This window comes from Rousettus aegyptiacus, unplaced genomic scaffold (assembly GCF_014176215.1).
Source record: "Rousettus aegyptiacus isolate mRouAeg1 unplaced genomic scaffold, mRouAeg1.p scaffold_m13_p_8, whole genome shotgun sequence".
Classification (NCBI taxonomy): Eukaryota; Metazoa; Chordata; class Mammalia; order Chiroptera; family Pteropodidae; genus Rousettus; species Rousettus aegyptiacus.
Genome location: NW_023416311.1, coordinates 8,986,883 through 9,004,694, shown reverse-complemented (window position 1 = coordinate 9,004,694; position 17,812 = coordinate 8,986,883). Strand labels below are relative to the sequence as shown.

The 17,812-nt window shown below is 33.6% G+C and overlaps 2 protein-coding genes across 11 annotated transcripts in view; one reads left to right on the top strand and one right to left on the bottom strand.

Moving 5' to 3' along the window:
- Positions 1–17,812, bottom strand: part of GRIN2A (glutamate ionotropic receptor NMDA type subunit 2A) — a 522,696-nt gene that overhangs the window by 468,182 nt on the left and 36,702 nt on the right. The gene's annotated exons all lie outside the window — the stretch shown is intronic.
- ATF7IP2 (activating transcription factor 7 interacting protein 2) overlaps positions 1–17,812 on the top strand; it is a 50,061-nt gene that overhangs the window by 507 nt on the left and 31,742 nt on the right. The window lies entirely within an intron of this gene.

The window sequence follows — 17,812 nt, the reverse complement described above, 5'->3', positions numbered from 1 at the left end:
TGGTTTTAATCATAGGTATCCGAGGAATCTGGTGGCAGATCAGGTAGCTGGATTTCTCCAGGTGGCGAGGAGGCGTTCCTTGATAGATGCTAGGAAGTAGGCACTAGAACATCAGGGATAATATAAAATTCTGAGTAATATGCCAGAATACCTTTTTGAATGAAGAAACCTGGAGCGCAACCATGTAAATGTGCACCTGTTGAGTTGCCCTGTATTAGCGATGATGTAATTTAACTATGGAAGCCGGGTAGAGATGGTTCTTTAGCATAGAAGTTTTTTTTTTGTTTTTTTTTTTTTTAAGTTAGGAAAAATCAGACCATTTCCTTCATATCGCCCTTTCCTCACCTGCTTTCTCCAATTTAGGCAAGTTCAAAAATGTGCCCAGTACATAGGGAACAATTCTTTTGCTTTGTCTTTCAAAAATCTTGCTATACGTGGAAAACTGACTTCCACTTTTTCACGTTACTATGTTGAAGATAAAATTTCTTACATAAGCCAGCACAGGCTGCTTGCTTTATGACAAGCTCAATTTCACTGGTCAAGATCTAGAAAAAGATCATTGTACTGAATATAGATAATTCATTAGAAGAATTACATCATATCCACTTAAACAGACTGCTTTTCCAGATTGCAATTTAATATTCTTTTCATTATGATTTTGTCATATATTCACTTGTAGCCAGTAAATGACCTGCGACATAACTATTTGCAAAACAAATGGGGAAGGACGTTCAAGATAAAGATATCACAGGAAAGCTATTGAGAATCCAAAAATGAAGAATCTGAATGGACTAATTACACTGAACTCAGCTTTTGTGATGTTCGCCATCGTAGTTTATTCTTCAGTTCGTTTTTTACAAATGTTGAGTCTGACCTTAATCAAATTAATCTACTAAACTCTCAGTCTTACCTACAGACCACATCCTCAGATTGACTTATGCCTCAACAGAAATACATGAACAGTGTCTTTTCGGAAATGCTTCGCGTCTTTTGTATCTAAGTACATATTGAATTTCTCCTCTTTCTACCTTATTGGCCTTTGTACTTTACTGTACTTTCTTGTTACTTAATAGCTTTAATTCTGGTGTGAAAATATTGCATAATCCCTGCATCTTTGCCTGTGCATATCATGTGGGTGTGTACAGATGTTATTTCATTTGATGTAATCAAATTTTAAGTAATATATTGGATAGTTAAAAATAAAAATAAACTTCATACTTTTAAATGCACAGGTGTATTAGTTCTCATTAAATTGAGTGAGAGCATATTAAATATACAAAGAGCCATATTCTATCTTATTCTTTCTAATACTCTTACATCATTTAAATGCTTATTCTATTCTCTGAGGCTTTATTAAACCTCAACCCATACCTTTAAAATGCATTACTGTAGACTCAGGTAACTCTTATCCCTCTTCAGCATTAGCAATTTAAGGACAGAAAGATTGTAGTAAGGCATTACTTAGGAGAAATAACCACTGTTCTCTGGGCAGGGGAGATAATCAGATATAATTTGAATTTTGAACTGATTCAATTTCTAGGGATTAAGGGATGTTTATATACAAATCTTTCTAAATTTAATCAATTATATACAGGTACTATATATATATATCTACTAAATGTGGTACCATTAGTCTGAGGCTCTATGTATAGTGCTGCTGATATGAAATAGCTTATGAGATGGCTACGGCAAAAGTTGCTGAGGCTTTTTCTGGTACTCTTTATTAAGAAAAGAGTAACACTGTGGCTTTCCAGAGGTTCATTTTGATGCTGAGTATTCATTTAAGCAGCATGTAATAAAGCTTCTATGTGAAAAGCATCTCACTTGAGATGTAAAAATAAGAGACATATCTTCTCAAAGCTCGTGACTAAAAGTATATATTTGTAATGGGAAATTCAGATAAGGATGATAGTCCTCTTGGAGGAAGCTTTCTTGAGCTAATCTTAAACATGACCTTGAAGGAGTGGAGAAAGCAGGAAAATGATATATGGCAATTCTGAAGAATTTGAAAAAAAAAAAGGAATAGGTTTATAGGAAATTAGGAGATAAAATGATAGTTTCAGGAAAAACAAAATATAAGGATGCAATCATGATAATCTTATGTAGAGACTATTTGTCTATAACAACTTAAGTTAGCAAAGCCAAAAGTCATTGCTTTGAAAGCACTGATTAAATGGATAAATTTTCCTGGTAAAAGTGTTCAAGAAAAAAGAATAATTCATCACTAGTATTAAAAATAAAAAGTACTACAGATCTTGCAGATACTACAAATATTAGAGAATATTATGAAGTTTATAAATTTGAAATTCTGTTGAAATATCTGAAATTACGTTGAAGTGGAAAAACAACTAAATAGAAAACTATGTAGAAAATACAAATGGTCCTGAATCTATTTTCCAATATTCCGTCATACCTGAAAACCTTTATCACTAAGTTAACTCCAAGCCCAGATGGCATTATGGTGATTTATTTCTAACATTTAAGAAAGAATTACTATCATTTGCAAACACAAACTTTTTGGAGAATAGAAAAAGATGTTCCAGTTCATTTTATGAGGCCATCATAGCCTTGAAAACAAAACATGATAAGGAAATTTCCAGACTCCTCTCTCAAAACATTAATATAAAAGAGCTAAACAAAATGTTAGCAAATTGAATCCAGGAACGTGGTGGGAAAAAGGTATATTATGACTAAGATTTGTTCCAGGACTAAGCTAGAATTAATATTTTAAAAGGTCAATATGCAAATTCATTGAAAAAATGAGATTGCAGTGATGAGTTAAAATTTAATGATGGGCACATTCTGAAAATGCATCCTCAGGTGATTTTGTCATTGTACCAACATTATGGAGTGTACTTACATGAACCTAGATGGTATAGCCCCCTACATACCTAGGCTACAAGATATAGCCAGCCTATTGCTCTTACCGTGTTGAATACTGTAGACAGTTGAAACACAATGGTACATATTGTGTATCTAAAGATAGAAAATGTACAGTAAAAAAATAGCATAAAAGATAAAAAAAATAGTACACCTGTATAGAGCACTTCCCATGAATGGAGCATGCAGCATTGGAAGTTTTTCTGAGTGATATAGTGATTGAGTGGTGAGTGAATGAAAGGCATAAGACATTACACTAGTGTAGTCTTTGTAAACATTGCATACTTAGGTAATACTAAATTTGTTTTAAATTTTTTTCAATAATCTTAGCTTACTGTAACTTTTTTACAAATTAATTTTTTAAACTTTATGACTTATACTTAGCTTAAATCATAAATATTGTACAGCTATACAAATATTTTTTTATACCTTTATCCTACAGGCTTCTATTTAAATTTTTTTTTTAACTTTATAAACTTTTTTGGTTAAAAATGAGGACATAAACACAAACATTAGTTCATGCCTACACAGGGTCAGGATCATCAATATCACTGTCTTCCACCTCCTATTTTTTCCCACTGGAAGGTCTTCAGGGGCAGTAACATGCATGGAGCATCATTTCCTCTGATGGAATACCTTCTGAAGGACTTGCTTGAGGCTCTTTGTGAGGAGGTGTCACTGTTCAGAAATCTGTCTATGGTGGTTTGCTTGGTTTATTTTTTCATCATAGATTTGGTTATAAGCAGATGATGCACCAAGAACATTTCTATTAATGAAAACCGTTCAGTGTTGGAGTCCTTGTTTTTAAACTTTTTAAGGGGCTTAGTGAGGTCTGCAGATACTTCTCAAAATTTTCTATGTGAATTTTCTTTGAGGTTCTTTTTCTTCTCCTATAGTTTCCTTTTCTTTAGTTATGCATTGCTGTTCCATTTCTAATAACTCCTTATTAGTCAGTTAATTGCTCTGGAACCACTTCTAGGAGCTCCTCTAGGAGCTCCTCAGTGTCATGCTTATCTACAGCCAGGTTAAAGTTGTTTGCCATCTCAACCATAGCCTTGATTTTTGCAACCTCCTCTTTTTTGGCAAATTCTTTGAAGTCATTGATAAACCTTTTTAGTGTCTTCCAGATGCCATTAATATATTCACTCCTTGATGACATCGCCAAGCACAAGCAAGGTTCTCGATGTAGTCGTAGATGTTGTAATCCTTCCAGAATTGCATTGCATAAGTGTCTTCCTCCGTTGCAGCAATAGCCTGGAAAAAGGTCCTCAGACAATAGGCCTTAAAAGCTGCTATGATTTCTTGATCCATTGTTTGGATTGAAGGGGTGGTGCTACAGGTTGAAATGCCACTTTGATATTAAGATGAAGATCACTAATTAAAGGAGGATGTCTGAGAGAATTATTAATAAGCAAAATCTTGAAAGGTACTATTCTCCATACAGTACTTCTCCATTTTCCTGGCATAGAAATTCAGTAGGTCATCTTGGAATAGGAGCGGGATCATCCATGAGTTCTTCTTGCTTCACTGACACACTGGCAGAATGTGCTTATTGATAGTTTGAAGGTCTGGAATTCTCACTGTGTAGGATCACAAGGGTTTAATTAAATTTGTAAGCCTGCAGCTTTGCCCCCAAGACTTTTCCTGTCCTTAAAAGCCTGGAAGCCTGTCACTGACTTGGCCTCCTTATACATAAAAGTCCTTTCAGGCATTTGTTTCCAGAATAGTGAGGTTTCATCCATATTGAATATTTGCTGTGGCAGTTTTTGTCCATAGTCAACTGTTTAGAATTTCCAAAAATTCTTCCATCACTTTGTTCTTTTTCTTCAAGATCATAGCTACGGTGGAATGGGACATACCTGATGGGCAAGCAATAACTATCACTGGTTTACCACCTTATTAGTTCTTAATCACTTTTAATTTTGTTTCCAGGACAGTTGCTTGATGTGGCTTCTTACTGGCAACATTAGGATGAGATTAAATCAAGCACTAGAGAAATGCCGTCAGGAGACACAATAACATGAGCTGTATGGGGCTGCTGCCAGTGTAACACACCACACTATTTTATAGCAAAACTTTTTTTAATAAATAGAAAGATTGCATTCTAAATAACAAAAGTATAATATAGTAAATACATAAACTAGTAACAGTGTCTTATTAACATTTTCAAATATGTACTATACATCGTCATATGTGTTATACTTTTATACAACTGGCGGCATAGATAGGTTTGTTTACACCAGCATCACCACAAACACATGAGTAATATGTTGTGTTATGACGTTACAAAAGCTGTAATGTCACTAGATGATAGAGATTTTTCAGCTCCATTATAATCTTATGGGACCACCATCATATATTTGCAGTTCATCGTTAACCAAAGCATCGTTATGTGGCATATGGCTGTGTATAATTATCTATATATGAAAAGGCATTTGATAAAATTGAAAACACATTCATGATAAAAATGCTAGGAATAGAAGGGTACTTCATTAATCCAATACAGCGTATCTACAAAAAAGTGTAGCAAAAGTCATATTTAATAGTAGAACAGTGAAATCCCCATACCCTATCCAAGATTGGTAGTGAAAAAAGGATTCCCGCTACAGTATACCTATTCATATCATACTGGAGGTTCTAACTAATAAGAAAAACTAAGGATTAGCAAGAAGAAAAAATCATGGCATTATCTACATGGAAAGTTCAAAATAATCTAATTTATTAGATTTAATAAGTGAATTTAATGAATTAGTTGAAGATGTGATCAATAAAAAAAAGCACCGATTATATTCCTATATAATCAGAAAATTAAATTTTATTAAGTTTATTGGGGTAACATTTGGTTAATACTATTATATAATTTTCAGGTGTACATTATCATTTGACATCTGTGTTTTCTATTGTGTGTATACCACCCAAAGTCCAGTTTCCTTCAGCTACCATATATTTGATCCCTTTTACTCACTTCACCCTCTCCCATCCTCCTATATTTAACCCCCTTTACTTAGTCTACCTCCCCGCTCCTCCCCCATCCCACTAGTAACCACTGCTCTATAGTCCTCTGGTAACCACTAGTCTATAGTCTATGTTAATGAATCTCTGTCCTGCTCATTTGTTGCTTTTAGTTTTATATCCCACATATAAGTGATATATGATTTTCTACTTTTTCTGTGGCTTATTTTGCTTAGCGTGATTATCTCAAGGTCCATCCATGTTGTCCATTATATATATGTACAACAGCTTCTTTATCTAATCATCTATCATAGGACACTTCGGTTGTTACCACATCCTGGCCACTATGAATAGTGCTGCTATGAATGAACATCAGTGTTCAGATATCTTTTCGGACATGGGTTGTCAAGTCTTTGGGTTAATACCCAATAGAGGGATTGCTGGATCATATGGTAGATCAATTCTTAGTTTTTTGAGGAACCTCCATACTGTTTTCCATAGTGGCTGTACCAATTCGCAATCCCACCAGCAGTGTATGACAGTTCCTTTTTCTCCACATCCTCTCCAACGTTTATTATTACTTGTCATATTAATAACAGCCATACCAATGAGATGGTATCTCATTGTGGTTTTGATTTGCATTTTCCTAATAGCCAGCGATGTTGAGCATCTTTTCATGTATTTGTATGTCCTCTAGGAGAAGTGTCTGTTCAGGTCCACCGCCCATTTTTGATTGGATCATTTGTTTTTTTGTTGTTACTGAGTTGTATGAGTTCTTTGTATATTTTGGATATTAGGCCCTTATCACAGATGTTGCTTGCAAATATGTTTTCTCATTTGGATGGTTGTCTCTTCACCTTGTTGACGGTTTCTTTTGCTGAGCAGAAGCTTTTTAGTTTAATGTATTCTCATTCATCTATTTTAGCATTTGCTTCCCTTGTTTTTGAGGTCGAATTCATAAAATCCTCTTTAAGTCTAAGGTCCTTCTCCTATGCATTTTATTGTTTCAGGTCTTATATTTAGGTCCTTAATCCATTTTGAATTAATTTTAGTGTGTGGTGATAGACCACAGTCTTGTTTCATTCTTTTGTAAGTGGCTTTCCACTTTTCCCAGCGCTATTTATTGAAGAAGCTTTCCTTTCTCCACTGTATGTTTTTGGCTTTTTTTGTCAAAAATTATTTGCCCATAAAAATATGGGTTTACTTCTGGACTCTCGATTCTGATCTACTAGTCTCTGTCTGTTTTGCTGCCAGTACCATGCTGTTTTGGTTACTGTCGCTTTGTAATATAATTTGAAGTCGGGAAGAGTGATGCCTCCAGCCTCATTCTTTTTTCTCAAGATGGCTTTGGCAATTCGGAGTCTTTCGTACTTCCATACAAATCTGATATTTTTTGTTCTATTTCTTTAAAAAACACCAATAAGATTTTGATGGGGATGGCATTAAATCTGCATGATGCTTTAGGTAATATGGTCATTTTAACTATGTTGATTCTTCCAATCCACGAACACAGAATATGTTTCCATTTCTTTATATCTTCAATTTCTTTAATAGGATCTTATAGTTTTCATGATGTAGATCCTTCACTTGTTTCGTTAAATTTACTCCTAGATATTTTATTCTTTTTTGTTGCAATTGTAAAAGGAATTATTTTTTTCCACTTTTTCCCTAACACTTCGTTATTAGAGTATAGGAAAGCTATGGATTTTTGAACATTGATTTTGTATCCAGAAACTTTACTGTATTTGCTTATTGTTTCTAGTAGTGTTCTTGTGGAGTCTTTAGGGTTTTCTCTATAGAGAATCATGTCATCCACAAATAGTGACAGTTTGACTTCTTCGTTTCCTATTTGGATGCCTTTTATATTTTCCTCTTGTCCGATTGTACTCGCCAGGACCTCCAATGTTATATTGAATAACTGTGGCAATAGTGGACAGCCTTGCCTTGTTCCTGATCTTAAAGGGAAAGGTTTTAGTTTTTCACCATTAAATATAATATTGGCTGAGGGTTGGTCAAATATAGCCTTTATCATGTTAAAGTATTTTCCTTCTATACTAATTTTGTTGTGTTTCAATCATAAATGGATGCTGTATCTTGAGAAAATTAAAATTAAAATGATGTCACTTACAAAATATTTTTAAAAACTAATACTTAGGGCAATAAATTAGCAATAGAAGAGCAAAAGACATGAGTCATGTAAAACTAAAACTACAATGACAGACAAATCCAGCTATATCAATATTAATGTCGAATGTGAATGGATTAAATGATCTAGTCAAATAGCAGAGATTGTCAGACTGGCAGAAAAACAGCATCCAAATATATGTTGTCTACAGAAGATACACATTATATTGAAAGGTACACATATATTGAAAGTAAAATGGTAGAAAAAGCTATATCATGCAAATAGCAACCATAAGAAAGAGTGGTTATACTGATTTCAGACAAAATAAACTTTAAAACAACAAATATTCATAGAGATAAAGAGGGACATTTTATAATGAAAGGGTCAGTCCCTTGGGAAGTTATGACAATTATAAACATATATGTGCACCTAATAACAGCACCAAAATATATGAAGCAATTATTAACAGGAACTGAAGGGAGAAACACACATTTCACCAGTAATGGAGACTTCAATACAGCTTTACTCATTTTCATAATAGGTAGAAAACTAGTCAGAAGATCAATAAAAGACTTGAATAACACTATGAACCAACTAGACCTAGGAGACATCTTTCACTCAACCAAACAACAGCAGATTACACTCTTCTCAAATGTACATAGAACATTCTCCAATAGAGACATTATGCCAAGTCAGAAAACCAACAAATTTAAAGGGATTGAAATCATAACAAAGTACATTCGCCGACCACAGTAAAATGAAGTTCGAATTCAGTACCCAGAGAAATTGGAGAAATTCAATTTATGAAATACTTGGAGATAAATCAAAATGAATGCATAACATTCCACATTTTGGAGGTGCAATTAAAACAGTTCTTAGACTGAAATTTGTAGTGATAAATGCCTATATTAAAGATCTCAAATCAATACCCAAACTTTTAACCTAATACAAAAAGAAAAGCAAACCAAACCTAAGCAGAATGAAGGAAACTTGAATAAAGATTCAAGTAGAAATTAATAAATTAAAGAAAAGGAAAACTGAAGATTTTTTTTTTCAAAAAGACACCAAAATTGGGGAACCTTTACTTAGACTGACCATTTAAAAGACTCATATTACTGGAATCAGGAATGAAAGAGGGAACATTACCATCAACATTTTAGAAGTTAAAAAGATTATAAGAGAATACTGTGGAACAATTTACTTGTATATCACTCAGTGAAATAGATGACTTAGACAAATTACTAAAAAGACCCAAAGGATCAAGAAGAAATAGAAAAACTGAACAGTCCCATAATAAGTAAAGAGATTGAATTAGAACACAAAAAAAGCTCAACATCAGATGGCCTTGTTATTGAATTCTACCAAACATTTAAAGATATCAACTCTTTACAAATTTTTTCAAGAAATTGAAGAGGAGCACTTTCCTAATCATTCTTTGAAGCTAGTATTAACCTGGTAATAAAATGAGACAACAACATCACAAGGAAACTACAGAACGATATTTCGTCAACATAGAAGCAAAAATCAACAAAATATTAGCAAATTGAATCCAGCCACATAAAGGATTATACATCATGACCAAGTAAGATTTATCCCAGGAATGCAAGGTTGATTTTAAATCCAAAAATACATTACTGTAATATACCATATCAATGGAATAAAGAACAAAGCTATATGGCCATGTTAATAGATTTTGAAAAAGCATTTCCTGATAAAATCTATGTTCCTTCACAATAAAAAGCATTCAGTAAAGCAGGTATAGCTTGGAAATTCCTTAAGCCGATAAAGGGCAGCGGTAAAAATTTCACAGCTAACATCATACTAATGATTAAAGACTGAACAAGAACTAGACAAGGATGGTCCACTCTTGCCACTTCTATTTAATATTGAACTGAAAGTTCTAGTCAGGACTATTATGCAAGATTATGACATGATTAGCTTATATGTAGAAAATCCTAAGAAATCTACAAAAAACTAGAGGTGTAAGCAAGATCAACAGTGGTGCAGGTTATAAGATCAATATGCAGAATTCTATTGTATTTCCATATAGTTATAATGAATAATCCAAAAATGAAGAAAAAGTTTCATTTACAATAGCATCAAAAAAAAGTACAAAACAAATTCTGAAAACCACAAAATATTGAAATTAAAGATTATAAATAGGAAGACATCCCATGTTCATGGATCAAAATACTTGATAGAATTAAGGTAACAATAGTCCTGAAATTGATCTACAGATTCAACACAATTCCTTTTAAAGTCTTATGAGCTTCTTTGCAGAAATTTTTACTCTGATTCTAAAATTTATATAGATGTTCAAGGAACTCATGATAATCAAAACAATCTTCAAAAAGAACAAAGCTAGACGACTCACACATCCTGATTTCAAAACTCGCTAGAAAGCTACAGTAGTCAAGAATATGGTACTGGCATAAGGACAGACCTATATAACAGTGGGATAAAATTGAGAACCTAAAAACAAACCTTTGCATTTATAGTCAACTGGTTTTTGACCAGAGTTCCAAAGCAATTCAATGGAGGAAGGAATAACCTTTTCAAATGGTGCTGGAATAACTGTATGTCCACATCCAGAATAGGAAATGTGGGTTCCCTACTGTACATTCTATACAAATATTAACTAAAAAATGGTCAAAGGGATAAAACTACAAACATTTTAAATGGATGACTCTTAATGACCTTGAAAAGACAGTGATTTCTTAGATATGATACCAAAGGCACAAGCAACAAATGTAAAAATAAATCAGACTTTATCAAAATTAAAGGTTTCTGTTTTTCAAAGTATACCATCAAGAAATTGAAAACCACCCACAGAATGTGATTTAAAGTGTTCAAATCCTATCAGATAAGGGACTTAAATCTAGAATAAATAAAGATTTCTTACAAGTCAATTACAAAAAGGTGAATAACCTAATTTTAAGGTGGGTAAAATATTTGAATAGACATTTTTCCAAAGAAGATATCTTGGTGGCAAATAAGCACATGGGAAGATGCTCAACATCATTAGTCATCAGGGAAATGCAAATCAAAATGACATTGAGATACCACATCACTCATACCAAGATGGCTATGCAAAAAAAGATGAGTGTTGATCAAGAGGTGTTAAAATTGGATCCCTTATACAGTCCTGTTATGAATGTAAACTGGTACAGACCCTTTAGAAAACAAAGTGACTGTTCTTCAGAAGGTTAATATACTGTTATCATGTAACTCAGCAATTCCATCCTTAGGCATATACCCAGAAGAAATAAAAATATATCCCCTCAAAAATGTATACTTAAATGTTCATATCAGCATTATTCTTAATAACAAAATTTAGTTTTATAGCAGAATGTAAATATCCAGTTATTCTTGAGTGTATATATAATGTAAAAGTAAGATAAAATCTGTAATGTAAATTGTAAATTCAACGAAAAAAGATACTAAAGGGGGTAATTGTGAGAGTAAGGAAAAGTTAATTTTTTTTAGATGAGGTATACTCAGTAGTTCCAGTCTTGAGCTCAGTGGTTTCTGAAATGTTGGCTGAAGAATGCTTTTATATAGTCTTTAAATATACTGGAATCCATGGAATTGTAAAGCATATGTAGACCTTAAAAAAATAAGAAGGACATTTTCATGTTAAAGTAATATGGAGATAACATATATAGCAAAAAATAAATAGCAACAAAGTTATAAAAGTCAGAAAGCAAAAAAACAAATTTAAATGTAATTAATGTTTTAATATACCATTTATAATTTAATTGGATTAAGTTCTATTAAAAGAGATTCATTAGGTGGTTTTCAATAAATTTTATAAGAGACATCTGAAAATTTCTGAGATGGACAACAGTATATTCAGCAGGAGTTATATCATCAAATAGAATGAAAGGCACAGATTAGATTATATTTTTAAAGTTTAACATGATACCATCAATTAATTATGTATCCAAGGGAAAATGAAAGTAGATCCCTTCCTCTCACTAAATGCTAAAATCAATTCTAGGTGGATTAAGGACTTAAATTTTAAAAAGACATGACATCTTTAAAACTTTAGAAAATATAGATGACTTATTTTTCCAACCCTGTACTGCAAAACAGTACCATGATTCAAAAGATTTTTGTGAAATGTGACTTAAAAGACAGCAAAGGGTTGAAGCTATTGAAGAGAGTCTGGAGTTCTGGTGTGCTAAAAATCTCCTAGTGAGACTAAGTTGTTGCTTTTTTCCCAGTAATAAATTTCAGTCAGTCTTTCTATGACAGGTAAACTCTCTCTTCACCTTTTAGGCAGTTACTTCCCTGAGCCTTGTACTGGCAGTTTTACTTATTTTTCTAGTTTTACTTGTTTTCCCCTAAATATTTGAATACAGAGGTTTTCCAGGTAAAGTACCTCTCCTCAGAAGACTTTTATCATCTAGCAAGTTGCACAATTATGGCTAATTATCTCATATCATTTATAAACTTTAAGAATAATTGACTCTGAGCAAGCATTCCTATTACAGGCATACCTCATTTTATCATGTTTTGCTTTTTTTTGCTTCTTGAAGGTTGTGGCAACCCTGCATCAAGCAACTTTATCAGTACCATTTTTCCAAGAGCATTTGCTCACTTTGTGTCTTTGTGTCACATTTTGGTAATTCTCATAATATTCCAAACTTTTTCATTATATTATGGTAATCCATCATCTTCGATATTGCTATTGTAATAGTTTTGGGGCACCACAACCATGCCCGTGTAAGATAGAGAACTTAATTGATAAATGTGTGTGTTCTGGTTGCTCCACCAAGCCAGTCATTCTCCTGTCTCTCCCCTCTCTTCAGTCCTCCCAATTTCTCAAGACACAACAATGTTGAAATTAAGCCAGTTAACCCTATAGTGAGTGTCCTTAAAGTGAAAGAAAGAGTTGTGTGACTCACATTAAATCAAAAGCTAGAAATGATTAAGCTTAGTGAAGGAGGCATATCAAAAGCTGATAAAGGCGGAAAGCTAGACCTCTTGCATCAAACAGTTACCCAAGTTGTGAATGCAAAAGAATTCTTAAAGGAAATTCTATGAAGGCTGAGAGAAGTAAGGAGGCTGTAAAAGAAAAGTTTGAAGCTAGCAGAGGTTGCTTCATGAGATATAAGGAAAGAAGCCATCTCTGTAACATAAAAGAGCAAGATGAAGCAACAAGCACTGATGTAGAAGCAAGTTATCCAGAAGATCTAAGATAATTAATGAAGGTCACTGTGCTAAACAGATTTTCTATGTGTACAAAACAGCCTTATTTGGAAGAAGATGCCATCTTGAACTTTCATAGCTCGAGAGAAGTCAGTGCCTTGTTTCAAGGCTTCAAAGCTCCAGAGGGCAGGCTGACTCTCTTGTTAGAGACCAATGTAGCTTGTGACTTTAAGATGAAGCCAATGGTCATTTACCATTTCAGAAATCCTACAGGCCTTAAGAATTATGCTATGTCTTTTCTGCCTGTGCTATGTAAGTGGAACAACAACGCCTGGGCAACAGCACATCTGTTTACAACATGATTTACTGAATATTTTAACCCCACTTTTGAGAACTGGGACAAAAAGATTCCGTGCAAAATATTGCTGGTCATTGACATTTCATCTGGTCGCCCAAGTAATCTCATGGACATGTACAATAAGATGAATGTTGCTTTCATGCCTGCTAACACAACATCCATTCTTTAGCCTATGGATCAAGGAGTAATTTTGACTTTCAGGTCTTATTACTTAAGAAGTACATTTCATTGGCTTCATCTTAAAGTACATTGCCTAATGGATCTAGGCAAAGTAAATTGAAAGCCTTCTGGAAAAGATTCACCATTTAACATGCCATTAAGAACATTTATGATTTATGGGAACAGGCCATAATATCAACATTAACAGGAGTTTGGAAGAATTGATTCCAATCCACGTGGATGATTTTGAAGGGATTAAGACTTTAGTTGAGGAAGTAACCACAGACGTGGTAGAAATAGCAAGAGAACTAGAATTAGAAGTGGACCCCAAAGATGTGACTGAATTGCTCCAATCTCTTGATCAAACCTTAATCTATGAGGAGTTGCTTCTTATGAATTAGCCAGGAAGTGGTTTCTTGAGATGGAATCTACTTCTGGTGACTATGCTGTGAAGATTGTTGAAATGACCTCAAAGGATTTAGAGTAGTGCATAAACTTAGTTGCTAAAGCAGAAATGGGGTTTACAGGATTGACTTCCAATTTTGAAAAAAAGTTCTGTTGTGGATAAAATGCTATCAAACAGCATTGCACACCACAAAGGAATTACTCGTGAAAGGAAGAGTCAATCAATACAGCAAACCTATATTGTCTTATATTAAGAAACTGCCAAAGCTGTGTCACCCTTCAGCAGCCACCACCCTGATAAATTAGTAGCCATCAGTATTGAAGCAAGACCCTCCACTAGCAAAAAGATTATGACTCGCTGAAGGCTCAAATGATGGCTAGCATTTCTCACAACAAAATATTTGTTAAGGTATGTATCTCTTTTTAAGATATGCTGTCTCACACTTAATACACTATAGTATAGTGTAAACATAACTTTTATATGCCCTGGAAAACCAAAAAAAAATTGCGTGTCTTGCCTTATTGTGATATTTGCTTTATTGTGGTGGTCGGAAACCAAACCTGGAACATCTCCATGATAAGCCTATATAAATTCTGAGAGCTGCATTCTTTTTATATATTTTTATCATTTCACTGCTGTGGTAAAGCTCCATGCCCTCAGATTACCTAGAACAGAAGATTTCTCTACCACAATTATTTCACACATTACCATGAGGTAGGGAAGGACTTCTCAAAGAAGAGATTAAGCTTTAGCCATAAAAGAAAAAAATTGGATTAATTTATATTAAAATTAGGAGGAGCAAATTCAAGCTGCATAATACTAGAAGACACCTGTAACTCATGTAATAAAGAATTGGCAAAGGATTATTTATAATATATTAAGTGCTCTTAAAAAAATGAGAAAATCAGTAGAAAAAATGAGCAAGACATAACCAGGAATTTTTCAGAGACAAGGAAACATGAATAGCCAATAAGTATGAAAAGATGCTAGTAATTAAGGAAATGCAAATTATGACAGAGAGATATATACCTATATACAAGTAGATTGAAGGGCTCAAAGGATGTAAATAGTGTAGAGGTAACTCTTACACGTTGTCCATAGGGGTGTAAATTGGTAAACTGTTTTTGAAAATTTGGCTATATTGAAAATTGGAAAAGAAACCCTCGTACACTGCTGATGTGACTGCAAATTGGTATAGCCACTCTGGAAAACAATATAGAGGTTCCTCAAAAAACTAAGAATTGATCAACCATGTGATTCGTAATCCTTCTACTGGATATTTACCCCAAAGACTGGAAAACATATATCCGAAAAAATATATGCACATCGATGTTCATAGTGGCATTATTCATGGTGGCCAGGACATGGAAGCAACTGAAGTGTCCTACAATATATGATTGAATAAAGAAGATGTAGTACATATATACAATGAAATATTACTCAGCTATAAGAAGAGGTAAAATACTGCCATTGCAACAACATTGATGGACCTTGAGATAATCATGCTAAACAAAATAAGCCAGAGAGAAAAGTTGAAAACCACATGATATCACTTATATGTGGGATATAAACCTAAAAGCAACAAACAAACATGACAAAAAAAAACCAAACAGACTTATAGACATGGACAATAGACTAGTGGTTATCAAAGGATGGGATAGGTAGATGGAATAAAAGGGGTCAAATATGTGGTGACAGAAAGAAATCTATGGGCAGTGAATATACAATGCAAAATATATGACTTACTATTGAATTGTACCGTTGAAACTGACTCGATTTTGTTAACCATTCTCACCATAATATAAAAAATAATAACAAAAAAGAAAATTTGAACATTTGTGTGCCTTATGCTACTCAGCAAATACACTCCAGTAATTGTTACAGTCAGGAACTAGACAAGGATGCCAATTCGTGTCATGGTTATCTACCACAGTAATGGACATTCTAGCCAGAACAGTCAGGCAAGAAAAAGAAATAAAAGGCATCCAAATTGAGAATGAAGAAGTGATACTGTCACTATTTGCAGGTGATATGATTATATATATAGAAAACCCTAAAGACTATTAGAAACAATAAACAAACATTAAAGTTACAGGATACAAAATCTATACATAAAAATCTGTTGCATTTCTAATACTACAATGAAAGAGAAATGAAAACAATCCCATTTACAATTGCAAAGAAAAAGGACAAAATACTTAGAAGTAAATTTAACAAAGGAGGTAAAGGACCTGTGCAACTAAAAACTATAAGATATTATTGAAAGAAATTGTAGAAGACACAAAAAAATATCAAGATAGTTCGTATTCATGTATTGAGAGAATTCACATTGTAAATGGCCTTATTACCTAAAACAATGTACAGATTTAATGCCGTCCCCCATCAAAATCCCAGTGGCATTTTTTACTGAAATCAAAAATTCTCAGACCCAGAAAGCCAAAGCAATCCTGAGAGAGAAGAACAAGCCAGTAGTTTAAAAACTCGGTTTCAAACTGTGCTACAAAGTTACAATAATCAAAACAGTATGGTATTGGCAGAAAACATACACACAGACCTATGGAACAGAATTGAGAGCTCAGAAATAAACCCACACATATATAGGCAACTAATTTTCAACAAAGGAGCCAAAAACATACAATGGAGAAAGTCTCTTCAATAAATACTGTTGGGAAATCTGGAAAGCCACATATGAAAGAAGGAAACTAGATTGCTGTCTGACACTATACATAAAACAACTCAAAAGGAGTGAAAGACTTGAATGTAAGACTGAAAAAATAAAACACATAGAAAAAAAAACATAGGCACTAAACTTAGGGACTTTGGTCTCATGTGATCTTGACCCCAAAGGCATGGGAAATAAAATGAATGGTGCTACATCAAACTATAAAGCTTCTGTACAGCAGAAGGATAAACCCAAAACTTTAGAATACAGATTTATCTCAGGATGAGGAAGAGGGAGAGGGAGAGGGGGCATGGTGTGGGAAACATTAAATAAAAGTTACTGGTGGTAGTATTTGGTTGAATGGTAGGCAGTACAAAGATAGGATTTTCAATATGTTATACTTCATAATGGATATTGCATGTCTTTTGTATGCATCTAATATAGAGGCATATTTACCTCCAAAATTTTGGGTTTTTTCCAAAAACCCCGAGAAAGACCATAGGAATGTGTTCGCATTGCTGAATGTTTCTGTAAGATTTATGAAAGTAAGATATTTTAAACTGTAGTTATTTAAGATTGCTGTCTTCATCTTGATTTATTCTTTCTTTTGTGTCATCTGGCAGTAGAATGGCTTCAGTCATTTTGTGATTGGGGATATACTTAGTGTGGATTTAATAGGATGCATTGGTAGTCCACAGTCACCTTTTGATGTAGATAGTTATGCCTTTCAGCCTGATAGTGATAGGACTGTGATCTGTAGTGCCTGGCACCTGAAATACGTGAGTAGTGAAGGAATCAAAGATTGAAATTTGTGAAGCCAGAAGGTAGTCAAGGAAAACAAATCCAATTAATCTGATGTTTAAAATTCTAAGTAGAGGATTTAGTTATCATGAATTTCCAATCTAAAGAGAACTTTTCTCCTGTTAGAAATATACTCAATAATAACATAGCAGATTCAATTAGAAATTCACCATTTTTTTTGTTAGGAATTCTGCCTTTGAAATAAAATAATTTTTTTGTGTTAAAGGGTACAAAGCTGGAGCATTACTAACAATATGTCTTCACATGAAGCTGTTTTATGCATCCTGATTATCAATTTTAAAAATTAACCATGCT